Source organism: Podarcis raffonei, chromosome 2 (assembly GCF_027172205.1).
Source record: "Podarcis raffonei isolate rPodRaf1 chromosome 2, rPodRaf1.pri, whole genome shotgun sequence".
In the NCBI taxonomy this organism is placed as follows: Eukaryota; Metazoa; Chordata; class Lepidosauria; order Squamata; family Lacertidae; genus Podarcis; species Podarcis raffonei.
The window spans coordinates 7,896,593-7,913,535 of record NC_070603.1 but is presented as its reverse complement, the minus strand read 5'-3'; the positions used below and the strand labels follow the sequence as shown (position 1 = coordinate 7,913,535).

General features: G+C 47.6%; 1 protein-coding gene across 2 annotated transcripts in view; it reads right to left on the bottom strand.

Moving 5' to 3' along the window:
* Positions 1 to 2,399, bottom strand: part of POU6F1 (POU class 6 homeobox 1) — a 38,622-nt gene extending 36,223 nt beyond the window's left edge. The window contains exon 1 of one of the 2 annotated variants that reach the window (XM_053372497.1): positions 2,056 to 2,399. The gene's annotated coding sequence lies outside the window, so the exon portion shown is untranslated. Of the gene's footprint in view, positions 1 to 886; positions 1,098 to 2,055 lie in introns of those variants that run through there. The other variant, XM_053372505.1, reaches the window with a different exon arrangement.
* Between the last annotated feature and the right edge of the window lie 14,544 nt (positions 2,400 to 16,943).

The window sequence follows — 16,943 nt, the reverse complement described above, 5'->3', positions numbered from 1 at the left end:
GCCAAATTGAAAGGAATCCCGTGTTGGGAGAGGGTTGAGATCTAAGCCTTCATTTCTCCAGTTTCAACAAGTTACACTGAAGCTATTCAGCTATTAGCCGTTCAACTGGGAGAGGAAGTTGGGGAGATGATGATGATGATGATTATTATTATTATTATTATTTGTACACTACCTTTCAGTGGAACATCACGGGGTGGTTTACATCAGAAAAATACAGAATGAGAACACAAAATACATTAAAAAAAAAAACCCAAACCAATAACTCCCCTTCCACACATTTAAAAAGCCATAGCATGTTAATCAGCCAAAGGCCTGGTTATAGAGAAATGTTTTTGCCTGGCGCCTACAGATATGTAACAAAGGGAGAGCACCCCACAAATGGGGAGCCACCACAGAAAAGGCCCCTTCTCGTGTTGCCACCCTCCGGACCTCTCATGGAGGAGGCACACGGAGAAGGGCCTCAGGTGATGACCGCAGGTCGGTTTATTTGGCGGTCTGTGAGGTATTCCAATTCTCAGCCATTTGAGTCTTTATAGGTCAAGACCAGTACTTTTTTTTTTTTTGAATTGGGACCAGTACTTTGAATTGGGACGCAAAACTGGCAGCCAGGGCAGTTGGTGCGGGATGGGCATTATATGCTCAAACTGTCTGCCACCTGGCCTGCCAAATTCTGCATTTCCAGTGGTCAGATTAAAAGGGGAAATATCCACTTCTTTTGAAGCCCAACAAAACAACGGAGAGACCCGCTTGGCCTGAGGTAGCAAGGAAGCCATGCCCGACATTGCATAGAAAAATGCGCTGCCCTTCCCACCTCACCCTATTTTGGCCGCCCTGTTGACAAACTCCGCCACCCGCCAGGTGCGCCTTCCTGCTTAGAAAGACCCACCTAGATACCTGCCGCGTCGGAGGGCGACATTTCGTGAAGTCCTGAGGAAGCTCCGAAAGTGCCGCCCGGCTTCGCGACGCCCCGGACTCGACGCCAGCCGCTCCCCCCGGCGCCCTCGCATTCCTCGGGCATCGGGGGCCGAGCTCCGGCGGGGCCGAGAGGCTCCGGGGCTCACGCCAAACCCTGCCCGGCTCCCTCTTTCCGCCGCTCGGGGGGCTCTCTGTTCCGTTTCCCGCTGGCGCCCAACGGCCTCCGAAGTCTCCCCGGGGTGCCGGGTTCAGCCCCGCACCTGGAGCCTCTTCCTCGCGGGCCGCCCCACACGCCCCCGGGACCCCCTTTCCTCGTGCCCAGCCCCAGCTTCAGAGGGGGCGCCCTCGGCACCCTCCGCGAGTCCCCCTTCCCCTCCACTCACCGCGCACCCCACACAGCAAGGGGTGTTCCCCCCACTCCGCGTGGGGACCCAGCACCCCACTGCCCCCCGAACCCAGGCCCCCTCTTTCCCCGCGGGGCCTCGCCCCCCTTCGCGCCCGCCTCTCATTCACTTAGGATGCTGTCCGTTCATTAAGTTTGCATGCCGCCCTTCGCCCGAGCAGGGCGCTTCGTAGCACGCAAATTCCAAATAGACCCCCTTTGCCCTCGGCCTCCCTCTCTAACCCATTTCTCGGCAATGGCCCCTTCGCTCCTCGCCGCCGGCTTCTGCTGAGCCGGGCTCCAATCCTCCAGGAGAGCCGCCTTATTATTATTATTGTTATTATTATTATTCCCCCCCCCCCGCTTTTTCTTCCCTACCAATTCCCCCTGCCACCCTGCCCGTTTCCTAGCCAGCCTTTCGCCTTCCTCGTGGGGTCCGGATCCTCCCCCACCCCACCCCCGACACCCCCCCCGCCGCAAAAAACCGACCCCTCTACATCCTTTTCGATGGAGGGCCCCCCCAAAGCAGACTGGGGGGGCTGCCCTGCCTGCGCCCCCCCCCCGCCCTCTGCGCGCCCAGGGCTGCCTCGCCGTCCCCGGCGTCTCCCCCGCGCTCCGGCCCCTGTTTTCCTCTCTCTTTATCATAAATATATAAATTATGCTAATTAAGACCATTGCATATTCACCGAACCGGGTCCCCCCCGCCCCCCACCCCCAGCACCGGCCCCGCCGCCGCCGCCGCCCCCCACCCCACTCACCGCTGCGCAGCCGGGAGGGACCCGCTCGCCCCCTGCCCGGGCCGGGGCTCCTCCGAGCCGATCTTTTCCCCTCCTCGTCTTCTTTTCTCTCTCTCTCTCTCTCTTTCTTTTTTTCCCGGGGAATAATTAAAAATTCATCGCACAGCAGCGGGAGCGAAAGGCGCTGCTCGCGCACGCACAAAAAGAGGAGGGGGGAGGCAGCGCCCCCCACCCCCAGGGCCCAGCCGGGCTCAAGCCCTCCTGCAAGCGCAGCCCCCGAGGTTTTGCACCGGGCCGGCCCCCCCGCCGCAGCCGCCGGAGCCCCTGCCCCGCCTGGGGGGAGAACCAGGGGGCAGATGGGGGTTTTATAGCTGCTGCGTCATGAACATAATTTATGCAAAGGCCTTTGCCGCATCCTGCACAGCCCGCGGGAGGACGCTAGGGGGAGCAGGGGAGCCCGCCCCCTCCCCGAGGCCCCGCCCCGTTCCCCCCCCCCTGCAACAAGGTCCGAAGTGCTTTCTCGTTGCAAAAACGAGGAGGTGCGTGCACCGGTGGGAGGGGATGAAACTGAGGAATGCCCCAAGCTGTGGGGAAGCGACTCCTTTGCCGGGGTCGAAGCATCCTTCGCAGCCGGGTTTAGTTCCCCATGACCTGCAAAATGCTTCTGGAGCATAGCTGTCAATTTACAGATTTGAAAATAAGGGACCAGCAGCCTCGAAAATAAGGGATCAGCAGCCAAAATAAGGGATTTTGCTTAGCTTATGCAGAAATCCCGCACTGATGGATCCATGCTGCTTTTGCTGCCACTGTGTTTTGCAGGGGGTTGGACTAGATGATTCTAAGGGTCTACAACTCCCACCAAAGAAGAGGGGCAGACAAAACTGATGAACGACGTCCAGATGGCAAAGCTCACAGGCAGAATTAGAAACCAGGAAGAGGACCTCTTTAATAAAGAATGGGGAAAGTTTATAATTTATTTGAAAAGCTGTTGTCAAGAGTTACATACATTGGTAGGACTGACAGAAAGCTTGTAGTAAAAATTTGAACTATGGGTGGACAAATGATTTATAAAAATAGAGTTATGAAAGGGATGCAGAGGGGGAAATCACTACATTAAGATGCTGCACTGGTTAGAGGGTATGCTAAGCAGCATGTTGGGGCTGCCATCGTCCTGGCATGAGGAGTTCCATAGGCCCTTTCCTGCCCGAGAGAGAGGGAGGGAGGGAGACTCTTGCCCACGCCGCCCGAGAGCCTGGCATGAGGCAGTTGCGGTGCTGCAGCAGCCCTGAAGTGCCGCCCTTCTGCGTCCCTCCCCATCTCCTCCTCTTCCTCCTCCCTCAGGCTGCCTCCTCAGCCGCCGCCGCCTCCAGCTTCCCCTGGCAGCGTGGCGGAAGTCTCACAAGAGAGGGGCTGCCTGCCTGCCGGCCCGCCGCCACCCGTCTCCTCACAACGCGCCCCTGAGGGGGAAAAGGGAGAGACGGAGACGTGGCAGCTTGTGCGCGTGCTCTCTCTCACGGCAGAGGACCCCAAGCCACTGCTTCCCTCCCGAGCCGGGCGAGCATGAAACCCGGGAAATTTAATGGACATCATCAATAAGGGACAGCAGCAGGACACGGCGCTAGGATAAGGGAGTTTCCCGCCAAATAAGGGACGGTTGACAGCTATGTTCTGGAGAAACGTCTGGGGGATTTTTATTATTTTAAAAAAAGTTCGAATGCATTCCAGCAGATGGTGGGAGAGAGAGAAGTGCAGTTTGGCAGCCTGTGATTGCCTGGGAATTCTGCACACATTGACTTAGGAGTAAGTGCTCCCCATTGCACAAACAGGACTTCCTTCTGAGTAGATATACTTGAATAAAATATTGTGGGGTCCCAGGTAAGCCCCACCCTTCATAATTGATCAGATGATGCAGTGCACATACTAGTTGAATGGGAATGCCTATCAACCTGGGGGTGGCTTGGCCCCCTCAAATGTTTTATTGTGGGGGCCGAAAGCCCCCATGGGCCCTAGGAGTTGGCTCCTATGATATGCATAGAATTGTGTTTCCTCTTGTGAAAGGAGGAAAGTATTTATTTCACTGCAGCAGTTTCACTCTAGATTTTGATTGTGACACCGAGAGGAGCTGGGCAACAAAAGTCTGCACTTGTGGCTCCTTCAGCAGAAAGGTCAGTGGAACGATGTGCTTCATACATAAATAAAAATTTAACAAATGTCAGCAAAGAAACAGATTAACTTTTTTAAAACAACAACAAACCAACCCTACAAATTGCCAGCCTACTCTACTCTTGGGGTGTTTATTCTTGGGATGTCAGCTTTTTGGTGGGGGGCGGAATTCTCCAATCTTTCATTGGTTCCAAAATATTTATCAATACGGTCTACCAATTTTTTTAAAACAACACATTAGGGATCAGTAGGAAGGGGTCTGAAAATAAAACTGCCAATATCACAATGCTGCTATACAAATTTATGGCGTGACCATACTTGGTATACAGTCTACAGTTCTGGTCATCACAACTCAAAAATGATATAATGTGGAGCACACAAAGGCTCAGGAAAGGGCAACCAAACATATCAAAGGGCTGGAGCAACTTCCCTGTGAGGATAGGTTACAACATTCGGATTTCATAAAAAGGAAAGTAAGTGAGGACAACACAAAGGTGTATAAGATTATGCATGGTTTAGAGCAGACATGGGCAAACTCGGCCCTCCAGATGTTTTGGGACTACAACTCCCATTATCCCTGACCACTGGTCCTGTTAGCTAGGGATGATGGGAGCTGTAGTCCCAAAACATCTGGAGGGCCGAGTTTGGGGATGGCTGGTTTAGAATGTTGTAAAAATATCTGCCTGGTTTAGAGAAAGTGCATAGGGAGGCGTTTCCCCACCCTCCCCCTTTTCATAATACAGTGGTACCTCGGGTTAAGTACTTAATTCGTTCTGGAGGTCCGTTCTTAACCTGAAACTGTTCACCACTTTAGCTAATGGGGCCTCCTGCTACCGTCGCATCACCAGAGCACGATTTCTGTTCTTGTACTGAAGCAAAGTTCTTAACCTGAGGTAATATTTCTGGGTTAGCAGAGTCTGTCACCTGAAGCATATGCAACCTGAAGTGTATGTAACCTGAGGTACCACTCTACTAGATTGGTGCCATCCAATGAAGCTGAGTGTTTGGAAGTTTCAGGACAGAAAAACTAAAATACTTCTTCACACAGCACATAGTTAAGCTATAGAATTTGCTCTGGAGGATAAAGTACTGACCTTGGTAGAGGCAGGATGCTTCTGAATGCCAGTTTCTGGAAACTGCAAGGAGGAAGAGTTCCTGGGAGTATGGCAAGGAAGGCCCTGCACCTCCACAGGAGGGAGTGCTTTTCATTTTGTATTTGATGTTGTGCTTTGTGTTGCCTAAGCGAGCCATTCCCAGTACAATAGTGAAATATACTTGGAGCCGAGAGTGGATTTCATGCTCTTTATTCAGCTCCGTGGTGAGGAGGAATTGAAGTTCCCCCAGAATGTCTGCTTTATATACATTATTTACACAATGGGCCCCTCGTGTTTGGCTAATTCCGGGATTCACCTGTAGGCCAATCAGGTTGCGGATTCACTTCCACCTGGAGCTGGATTGGGTGGCTCTTGTGGACCAATCACATTGCTGCATTCTGGATCCTATTGTTCTAGGACCAATCAGACTGCTGTATTTTGGATCCTATTCAACTCAGTACATAACAGATAGAAAGCAAGCTTGACCAGTGAGCCATTTCCCATGAGGTCTAAAGGTAAAGGTAAAGGTCCAGTGACTGTTAGGTCCAGTCACGGACGACTCTGGGGTTGTGGCGCTCATCTCGCTTTATTGGCCGAGGGAGCCGGCGTACAGCTTCCGGGTCATGTGGCCAGCATGACTAAGCCACTTCTGGTGAACCAGAGCAGCGCACGGAAATGCTGTTTACCTTCCCGCCGGAGCGGTACCTATTTTTCTACTTGCACTTTGATGTGCTTTCGAACTGCTAGGGTGGCAGGAGCAGGGACCGAACAACGGGAGCTCACCCCGTCGCGGGGATTCGAACCGCCGACCTTCTGATCGGCAAGCCCTAGGCTCAGTGGTTTAGACCACAGCGCCACCCGCGTCCCATTTCCATGAGGTCTAGCCGAATATAAAAGGAATAGGCTAGTGGTCTGACTGAGCATAATGCCATCTAGCTCAGCATCACCTAAATACCCTGCCCTGACTGGCAACAGCTCTCCATGGTTTCAGATGGGGTTTCACCAGGCCTGCCTGGAAATGGCAGCCATTGAACCAGCAACCTTGTATATGCAAAACATGTGCTTCGTCCCAAGCTACCACCCACGTTCCATGTCATATTTCACAAACGACATCCGCAATGTACATTCACCTTCCCAACCTCTATAACTCATAGCACACTTTTGGATGTAATGAATTGCCAATTACCATCCACTTCTTCAACCCAATTAACCTGTGTCACATTTAGAGAAGAACACAAAGCGCTTCTCCAGGTACATGAATGGAGACACTCCGGATGGTCATTGCGTGAAACATTTTAATCCACGGCCTTCAGAAATGCAGTCAGGCTCCCCACGCATATCTACTAGTAGTTTTAAGTGTGAAACTGATGAACTTACGCTCCCCACCTAAGCATCTGCTTCAATGCCTGCTTGGTTAATTCTTGTCTGAATCAGGTTTCAAGAAGCAAGTAGTCTTACTGTATGGATGCAGGCTAGCATATACTGGAGTCAATGATTCTTCAACATCAGCTTCGTTGGACTGGTCATGTTGTGCGGATGCCTGATGATCGTCTTCCAAAGGAACTATTCTATTCAGAACTTTAAAATGGAAAGCGTAATGCTGGTGGTCAACAAAAGAGGTTTAAAGACTGTCTCAAGGCAAATCTAAAAAAATGTAGTATAAACACTGACAACTGGGAAACACTGGCCTGCGAGCGCTCCAGTTGGAAAACAGCCTTTACCAAAGGTGCCATGGGCTTTGAAGTCACTCGAACTCAGGACGCAAGGGGGAAACGTGCTAAGAGGAAGGCACACTTGGCAAATCTACACTGTGATCAACTCCCACCTGGAAACCAATGTCCCCACTGTGGAAAGACTTGTGGATTCAGAATTGGCCTCCACAGTCACTTACGGACTCACTGTTAAAACCATGTTTATGGAAGACAATCTTTCTTGGCTACGAGTGATCGCTAAAGAAGAAGAAGAATACTGGAGTCAACACTGTCAACGTTTTAATTAACAACTGCATCCATTATGATAAAATATCTTTGCACTTGTACAGCTGGTTTTCTGAGACATCGTATTGCTGTTCGGCCGAGAACCTAGTTTGCATGTGCTAATGCTATATGATGATTATGAATATTTAAATACTTCCATCTTGTTGGATTTCAGACTCATTTACATACATTGGCATACCATTATTATAATAGATTCAGGAAAACAGAGCACATTAATTTTTAACTCATCTCAGAGACCAGCAGAATTCCTTTTTCAGCCACCACTCAATTTTTCTTCCTTAGCAAATAGCTCAGGGGGTGGGAAAGCGGGGGGAATTATACTAAAATTAATAGCTGAAAGAAATGAAGCTCCCCCCACGTGATTGCTATCAGATACTTTCTGTATAAATCCTCTGTGTGCCTCATTATTCCGTTGTTGATTACTCTATATTCCAACTTTTAAATTTCCTCTTTCTTCTTTGTTTTCCACACATGAAATTAATTTCCCTTCTCTGGGTTAAAGCCACATTTGTTTCATTATCTGCTGTAAATGTCATTCTTTACAGGAGCGGTTTTTCAAACATAATACTGTACAAACACCCATTTTAAAAACATCCTAATGCGATTATCAACGCACACATCATGCAAATGCACACTAACCTCTATGATCATAACTCAATTTGCATTAAGACACATTTTCATTTAAGCACTATTACACAAAAATTTTAATAATTTTGTGTAGAAAAGCACACATAAAAAAACAGGTTTTAAAAAATTTAAATTCATGGGTAAACTGGAAAAGTAGTATTGCAGGTTTGAAGATACTGTAGAGATAGGCTCACCTGCCCAATATGTCGCTTTGCATGCCAAAACCTCTCAGAAAGGACAGAAGGATTGTACAGCTTTCCTGGGTTTTGAAAAGTCAATTTACTTGCTGTCAATTTCCCCCCGCCCCTGTCTCCAATCCATTCAAGCTTTCACCTTGAGCAGCATGAATGGTTTCTCACAAGCATCCAGAGCATGAAACTCCCAGCCCTTGTCCATAATAGAAGCAAGGGAATGAAAAGAAAGAAAGAAAAGGATTGCTTTGATCCCATAACAGGGCCTTTTCAGTGGTGGCTCCCTGTTTGTGGAATGCCCTGTCTAGTGAGATGCATTTGTGACCCCTCACTACTGACTTTCAGGAAAAAATAAAATAAAACATTCCTGTTTACCCAGGAATGGAAAACACTGACCCTGACAACCCTGAGATTGCTGGCTGATACTGTAATGTTTTTAGCTGTTTCTACAACGTTTTAGCTGTTTCTTAAGAATCGTTTAAAACTGTTTTTATCTGTCATTAAAAAAGAAAGAAAAAGTTTTATCATTTCTGTTTCTGCTGCCCTGGGCTGCTTTGGGAGGAAGGTTGGGCTGTTAATGGAAATAAAAATAATATAGTAATAATAATAAGTAATAAGTAATAAAAAGGAGGATCTCTAAGCTGACAGTCATTTGATAAGCTGCAGCTGATACTTCCCTTCCCTGAGGAAACTTCTTTTTTTTTACTTTTTTTATTCAAAATTAAAACAAAACATATTATCCAGAAACATAACATCCTTATTCCCCCTCCCCATTTTTCCTCTCTCCCCCCCACCCTCCCACACAACCCCCCCCCCCCGGCTTCAAACTGCTAGGTTGGCAGGAGCAGGGACCGAGCAACAGGAGCTCACCCCACTGTGGGGATTCGAACCACTGACCTTTTGATCAGCAAGCCCAAGAGGCTCAGTGGTTTAGACCACAGCGCCACCCACTTTACTTATTTACTCTTTACTTATTTAAGTGGCTCTGGGTTTCTCTGAAAGAAAGGGTAGACTTCACAGGCACCCCTTCGCTTGGGTGAAGCTGCGTTGTCAAATAACCAAAACTTCGGAGCGTGCAGAAGGGGTGTTGCTTCAGAAAAGGATGACATTGTTAAGATACCTCAGGGTATGTTTTGTGTGAGGGCCATCTCCAAGTTACAGGGCCCTCTAATGAAGTCTCCGGCACTGGGATCCTCACCTTCCACCACCTGTGTGCCCAGGGAAGGGCCATAGCTCACTGGTGGGACATCTGCTTTGCATGCAGAACGTCCCAGGTTCAGCTCTGGCATTCTCAGGTACACCTAGGAGAGAGCCCCATCTGAAATCTCGGAGAGCTACTGCCTGTGTAGACCACTGTTCTTCAGTCTTGGGTCCCCAGGTGTTGGTGAACTACAACTCCCACCATTCCAGACCATTGGCTAAACTGGTTGGGGAAGATGGGAGTTGTAATCTAAGATCATCTGGGAACCTATAGTTGAAGAACGCTGTTGTAGAGACAATCCTGAGCTGGATGGACCAATGGTCTGACTCGGTGTAAGCAACTTCCTGTGTCCCTCCTCCCCATTTTCCCATGTGTTTACCTGGCTACAGTGGCTTGGGTGCGGGTAGACACCTCTCAGCAGTGAGCCAGCAATAAATCACATGGAGTAAATGAAGTTAACTCTTTATTAGAGGAAGCAGGATCTGCTCAGGAGTGCCAGGCCTAATGAGCACAGCAACTCTTCATCAGTAGGTCTTGTCCTTATGAGGCAGTTGTGGAGACTGAAGGTCCCCACCTTCCCAAAGCTGCCTAAGTCTACTCCTCTCCCAGGTCTTTCCCAAGCAATCTGAGACTACATTGGCCTGCTTGCCTTTGCTTCTCCCACTTCATACCTCTCCTGGTCCTGGGAGACCAGTGAGGAGGGGAGCTTATCGCAATAGGATTGCTTCTTCACCAGCCTGACTCATCTCTCTCCCTTGGCCTCCCTCCTCTCCAGCTCCTGCTTCTGGACTGCTCTCTGCCACAGACTCTCCCTGCTCACTAAACCCTGTCACCTCTTCAGTTTGTGACACCTCATCTTCCCAATCTTCTCCCTCTTTTCCTTCTGACCACTCAGTTCTTGTCCCACCACCGCTCCCTGGGCTTGGAGCTTCTTTCCTTGGTGGTTCCCCAGCTGGTGCTCTCACCGCTTCTCTGTGTCCAGCCAGTCCATGACACCACCTCCTATCTTATGTGTTATGTACTGAAGTTCTCACCCTGGACCAGCAGGGGGACACTGTAGATAGTTTTCACTCAGGTCCGCATATGCAAATTAGGAATTGAAAGTGACGTTCAGTGATAGGATAGTTACAGAAAGTTGTTACTGTTGCTTTGTAGTTGAGCTCTATATAAGCAGGTTGGCTGAACCCTTCAGTTCAGTTCTGTTCTGGCCTGTGAATAAACAAGAGCTGTCTGAAGAATCGCTGTGTTGTCTGAGATGTTCACCCACAACTTAACATTATGCTCCCATTGTGTCTGGAGCAATGCTATATACCATATTTTTTGCTCCATAAGATGCACGTTTTCCCTCCTAAAAAGTAAGGGGAAATGTGTGTGCGTCTTATGGAGCGAATGCAGGGGGGCAGGCAGGAAAAGCCCCCAAGAGCCGCACACAAGCTCCGCGCGGCTCTTGCGGGCTTTTCCCCAGGAGGGAGAAAGGACTAATGTGGCCAGTCAGTCCTTTCTCCCTCCTTGTAGAAAAGCCCGCAGGAGCCGCGCGCTCCTTAAAGGGTGCGTGGCTCCTGTGGGCTTTTGCGGGGGTATTGCCATAGCTGTGCGCAGCCCCTCCGGCCGGGAGAGGCTGCGTGCGGCTATAGGAGAAGCCGAGACAGCGAGCGGGATGAATCTTCCGTCTTAGCTTCTTTGCTCTTTGGGGCTGGGGGGGGGGGGAACCCGGGCTTCCCCTGGCAGCCCCAGAAGCTCTGGGAGAAGCTTCTTGATTTCCCGCTCTAAAAAGTAGGTCCGCCTTATGGTCCGATGCCCCTTATGGATCGAAAAATACGGTAGGTCTCTCTGGGACAACGGCAGAAGTTTTAAATGGTGGGCAGCTTCCTTTCTGTTGCCACCAACACCACAGAAACCGGGACCTGGGGGAACCAGATAGGTCAGAACATCGGCACCGGGAGACCTTGCTGGGGTTCTTGGGCCCCAGTGGCTGTCCAAGGGTGCCCAAGGGTGCTGAGGGCTGCCATTGGCCCTCTTCATACATACATTTCTCATATATTGCTCAGCTTGGTTATTTCCAGGCACCTTTGCCAGTCTGCCAGCTCTGTAGCAACAGGGGTCTCTGGCAACCTGGCTCCTGCTTTCACACTGTTAATGTGGACAGCCTAAGAGACTCCCCCACCTCCTGCAATCCTGACTTTAGTCTTAAGTTTATCCAGACCTCTTTCTCAACCTTGTTCAAGGAAAATGAAGAATATTTTATGGCCATGAATTATTTAAGCTTCATGCCTGCATAATAGCCTGATATGCATATTCAGCAATACCCTGTGCGCACACGAGAAGTAAACTTGGACAGCAAGTAAATGTGATCTGTAGCTCAAATGGCTTAAGGACTTAGTCTTGATGGAGACTTTCTTCAAACCCAGGGAAGTTTGTGCACAAGGCGACCATGTGGGGGTTTGTGTGGACCGCACTTCCTGAAATAGGTACAGTATTCTCCCAGGCATCTTACATTTGGTCTGGCTTGGGAAGGGTGTTTGGGGTCTGCTTTATCGTATAACCCAGCAGACATCTGATTAATAATGCAGTTCATTAAAAAAGAAGAAGTTCATTTATACAGCCCTCATGGGAAAATTCAGGGAATGGCAAGGATGAGTTATTCCTCTAGCTGTGTCAAAGGCAAACACCTGCACTCTCCAAACTGTGAAACTACACTAAACTCAGTTCCAACTACAGTGGTACCTCGGGTTACATACACTTGAGGTTACAGACGCTTCAGGTTACAGACTCCGCTAACCCAGAAATAGTACCTCAGGTTAAGAACTTTGCTTCAGGATGAGAACAGAAATCGTGCTCCGGTGGTGCGGTGGCAGCAGGAGGCCCCATTAGCTAAAGTGGTGCTTCAGGTTAAGAACAGTTTCAGGTTAAAAACGGACTTCCAGAACGAATTAAGTACTTAACCCGAGGTACCACTGTATGGGGATGCATACAAGGGGGCAGACAACCTCACTCTTGTGACACAAACTGCTCAGGTTCGGATCCATAGCTGTCAACTTTCAGATTTGAAAATAAGGGATCAGCAGCCTCGAAAATAAGGGATCAGCAGCCTCACCTGTCCCAGGGGCAGTCTATGGGATATCTAACAATCCGGGATAGCAGCGGGAAGCGGCTCTGGTGTTCGGATCAGCTTCACGCTTTCCCCCTTCATTTACTCATATTTTGTTGTAAAATCAGAACTCCTCCCACCTTGAGTGCAGAAGTTACATGTGAGTAAAGTAACATACTGGCTTGCTCTTATTACATCGAGTTTAGCCCTTGATACCATGCTCTGATACGGACTGCCAATGTGCCAGCCTGCCTTTACACATACAGCTTGATCCTTGCCATAGTTACACAGAATGACGCATGGATGGTCCTGTATAAACCCACCACTGACCTATACTCTTGATCCATGACGGTAAAAACGGATTGCATGTTTTTTCAAGAATTCAAACGGTGTCTTCGAATGTCTGCATCTATTGCTGCTTCATTTCATCACTGCAGATCCCTGAAATGAGAGCCTGGGTCACAAATGCAAAACCCAGGCTTATGCTGGCAGAAAGAAAACTCGTTACAGCCATCTGCTGGATGATGGGGGCTAATAATAATAATCCTCGCTAAGATGAATTGGATTTTTAAAAAAAGATTTTTTAACAAAAACAGGTTTAAAGGGCTGAAATAGGAGGGTTAGACTGAAGATTTGCAATCTGGTTTCCACAGTATGGATAGATGGGGTCAGAAATGTGAAAGAAAATCTTGCAGACAGGAAACTACCAAAATAGAAATTTCTACATACACCAGCCTGCACTTAGGGAAAAAGGAAAAAAGAAAGCAGACAAGGATACGACACTCTCTTCTTTGCTATGACAACATCCAAGAAGATAAGCTTTAAAATAACTAACATAACCTAAAGCTGATGCTGAAATAACTAACAAAGCATTAGCTCGATGCTAATGAGCAGGGCTCTTTGACTGGTGCAAGTTTAACAGCCTTAAGGCTTAATTAAACTTAAAACATATTTGCAAGTTATCTGTTCCTTCTACTGATCTCTTATGCATGAATTTGGACATCAGTTATTTTTCTAACCGCAGCTCCTTAGCAGAGAAAAGTAACTCCTGGGAGATTAAAAGATGTTCCCATTGTTGGTTGCATATATATATATATAGAGAGAGAGAGAGAGAGAGAGAGAAAGGGAATAAAATTCCTGGATGCAAAGATCCTGTTTTGGAGCAAGTACTCTTTAGTGAAACCCCCCCAGCAGACATTTAAAACCAAAGAAGAAACCAAAACCAAAAGAAACATGCAGCAAAATAAAATGTGGAAATATAGTCTGTTAGCCCTTTAAAGTGAATCCCAAAAATGTTTCTTTAAAAGTTTCTTTGCAGAGTCTCCCTCTTCCTCCAGCATAGGAAAAACAGCATGTTTTGTAAGTTTAAAATGGTTTACTTATAAACTCTCAAAGTCAGATTTGTGTGCTTCAGAATTTATGTGCACAGGCAGTAAAACTTGGCTTAGTTACAAAGTGGTGAAAGTCCCTAAATTTTTGATAAATAGAAAATCGAGAGTGGCTTGTGAGAGCCATGTGGTCTGAGGCAGCAGCTCAGAACTCCTCACATGCCAGATCCACACGTAGACTGGAGGAGAACAAAGGCTTACCTAGTTCTTCCGAAGGTGAGGAAAGTGGCCTGGCAGGACAGCTTACTCTATTGTATTAACCTCTTCATGCATTAATTAGACTTAAGCATGTTGGTTACAGTATATGAGACTGGTTGTCTCATAAAGGTAAAGGGGACCCCTGACCATTAGGTCCAGTCGTGGCTGACTCTGGGGTTGTGGCGCACATCTCGCTTTATTGGCCGAGGGAGCCGGCGTACAGCTTCCGGGTCATGTGGCCAGCATGACTAAGCCGCTTCTGGCGAACCAGAGCAGCGCACGGAAACGCCGTTTACCTTCCTGCCAGAGCGGTACCTATTTATCTACTTGCACTTTGACGTGCTTTCGAACTGCTAGGTTGGCAGGAGCAGGGACCGAGCAACTGGAGCTCACCCTGTCGCGGGGCTTCGAACCGTTGACCTTCTGATCGGCAAGTCCTAGGCTCTGTGGTTTAACCCACAGCGCCACCCGCGTCCCATACCCCTCATACTCATACCCCTTAACTAATGTTTAAGTCCCTGGAGAATGTGTGCAGCTCTCAGTGAAACCAGCATGAAATGGTTTATTTTTGGGAAACAAATCTTTGTTCAGATATGAGACTCACTGGGGTGGTCCTCAGCAAGCCAATCTCTCTCAGCTGGATCTGCCTTGCAGGGCTGCCCTGGGAATGAAATGCTGCAATGAGCTCTATGATGGAAGGGCAGGAAACAAATGTAGCTACTGTAATACATGAAACGGCTTTCTAATGGCTAAAATTTAAAATGGAGCATCTATTAGCCCTAGCCACACTCCTCATAGTCGGCATCAGGAAGGAAAATAAATGTCCAGAAATATGTTACCTGTGGTTTGTATAAAAGCTAGCCATAATAATAATAATAATAATAATAATAATAATAATATAGCAATATAGTAAAATAATAATAATAATAATAATAATAATAATAATAGTAATAATAATAATATATTATTTATATATATTATTTTCCCTAGCCACTCTGGGCAGCTTCCAACAAAACACTAAAATACAATAACCTATTAAACATTAAAAGCTTCCCTAAACAGGGCTGCCTTCAGATGTCTTCTAAAAGTTTGGTAGTTATTTTTCTCTTTGACATCTGGTGGGAGGGCATTCCACAGGGTGGGCGCCACTACCGAGAAGACCCTCTGCCTGGTTCCCTGTAACTTGGCTTCTCGCAATGAGGGAACCACCAGAAGGCCCTCGGTGCTAGACCTCAGTGTACGGGCAGAACAATGGAGGTGGAGACGCTCCTTCAGGTATACTGGACCGAGGCCGTTTAGGGCTTTAAAGGTCAGCACCAACACTTTGAATTGTGCTCGGAAACATACTGAGAGCCAGTGTAGGTCTTTCAAGACAGGTGTTATATGGTCTCGGCGGCCGCTCCCAGTCACCGGTCTAGCTGCCGCGTTCTGGATTAGTTGTAGTTTCTGGGTCACCTTCAAAGGTAGCCCCACATAGAGCACATTGCAGTAGTCCAAGCAAGAGATAACTAGAGCATGCACCACTCTGGTGAGACAATCTGCGGGTAGGTAGGGTCTCAGCTTGTGTACCAGATGGAGCTGCTAAACAGCTGCCCTGGACACAGAATTGACCTGCGCCTCCATGGACAGCAGTGAGTCCAGAATGACTCCCAGGCTGCGCACCTGGTCCTTCAGGGGCACAGTTACCCCATTCAGGACCAGGGAGTCCTCCACAGCCGCCTGTCTCCTCTCCCCCCAAAACAGTACTTCTGTCTTGTCAGGATTCAACCTCAATCTGTTAGCCACCATCCATCCTCCAACCAGGGGAATTTTCTTCCGGCACTGGTTGGAGTCACTGCCACCTTAAAATAAAGCAGCATCTGTGGTTGTTTAATATATATATATCTATATCTATCTATATCTATATCTATATCTATATCTATATCTATCTATCTATCTATCTATCTATCTATACACACACACACACACACACACACACATATATTTAAAAGAAATACTGTAATTGAATCTGGATACCCTACTTCTAAGTCAGTTACTAGCTTGATTCCAACCTTCCCCCTTTATTGGCCTTTATTGACACAAGAGGAAACAATGGTTTTCTTTATTGTTGGTTTGGCTTCTCTTCTGAACAAGGAACTGGGACTGTCCTTCTGGTTTTAGTCTATAATACTGGCTTAGAGACTGAGAAGTAACTGCACTCTACTGAGCACCTTAGATCCTTCTGCAACCTTTGATACCAAGTCTGTGAAACTTTGGCAAGGGCTTGTGGAATCGGTCTGGAATGGACCTGTTCATTTTGGGGAGATAAAGGACGTGGGCGGTAGTAATAAGTAGCCATTCATCATTTGCCCCCATTCCTGTTCAATGTGATATGCAATATCACATTTTGTCACTGATGATATATGGCTCTACACCTCCACTTTTCATCCAACTGAATTCCAGCAGTCTTGGAAGAGGACTGGATGCAGGCAAGCCAATGGAAGATGGGGCTCACACAAAACTCAATTAATGTTGCTTGTAAAATATGTGACCTAAGGAAAAACAGAGACTCCCACGTATTATTATTTTGCATTTTGTATGTGTTTGGTTGTGGATTGTTCCAAGTATCTGGCAGATAAGCAACTCAGGCAGCAGTCTTGTATACATTTTCCTGGAATAAGTCCCACTGAAGTCAATCTAACATTTGAGCAGGCATGTTTAAAGATTCCACTGTTGGTATGCAATCCTATGCACACTTACCTGGAAAGAAGCTCCATTGAACACAGTGGGATGTGCTTCTGAGTAAATGTGCACAAGGTTGCACAGCATGTTAACAACAAAAACAAAACAAAACTAGATTTAAAACAGTTTATCTTACATTTGTAATTTCATTTGTTTGGTTGAATGTTTTTTGCATTGGATATTTTGGATGCAAGATGTGTTTGATTGTTCATGCTTCAATTTACATAAAATACATGAATAT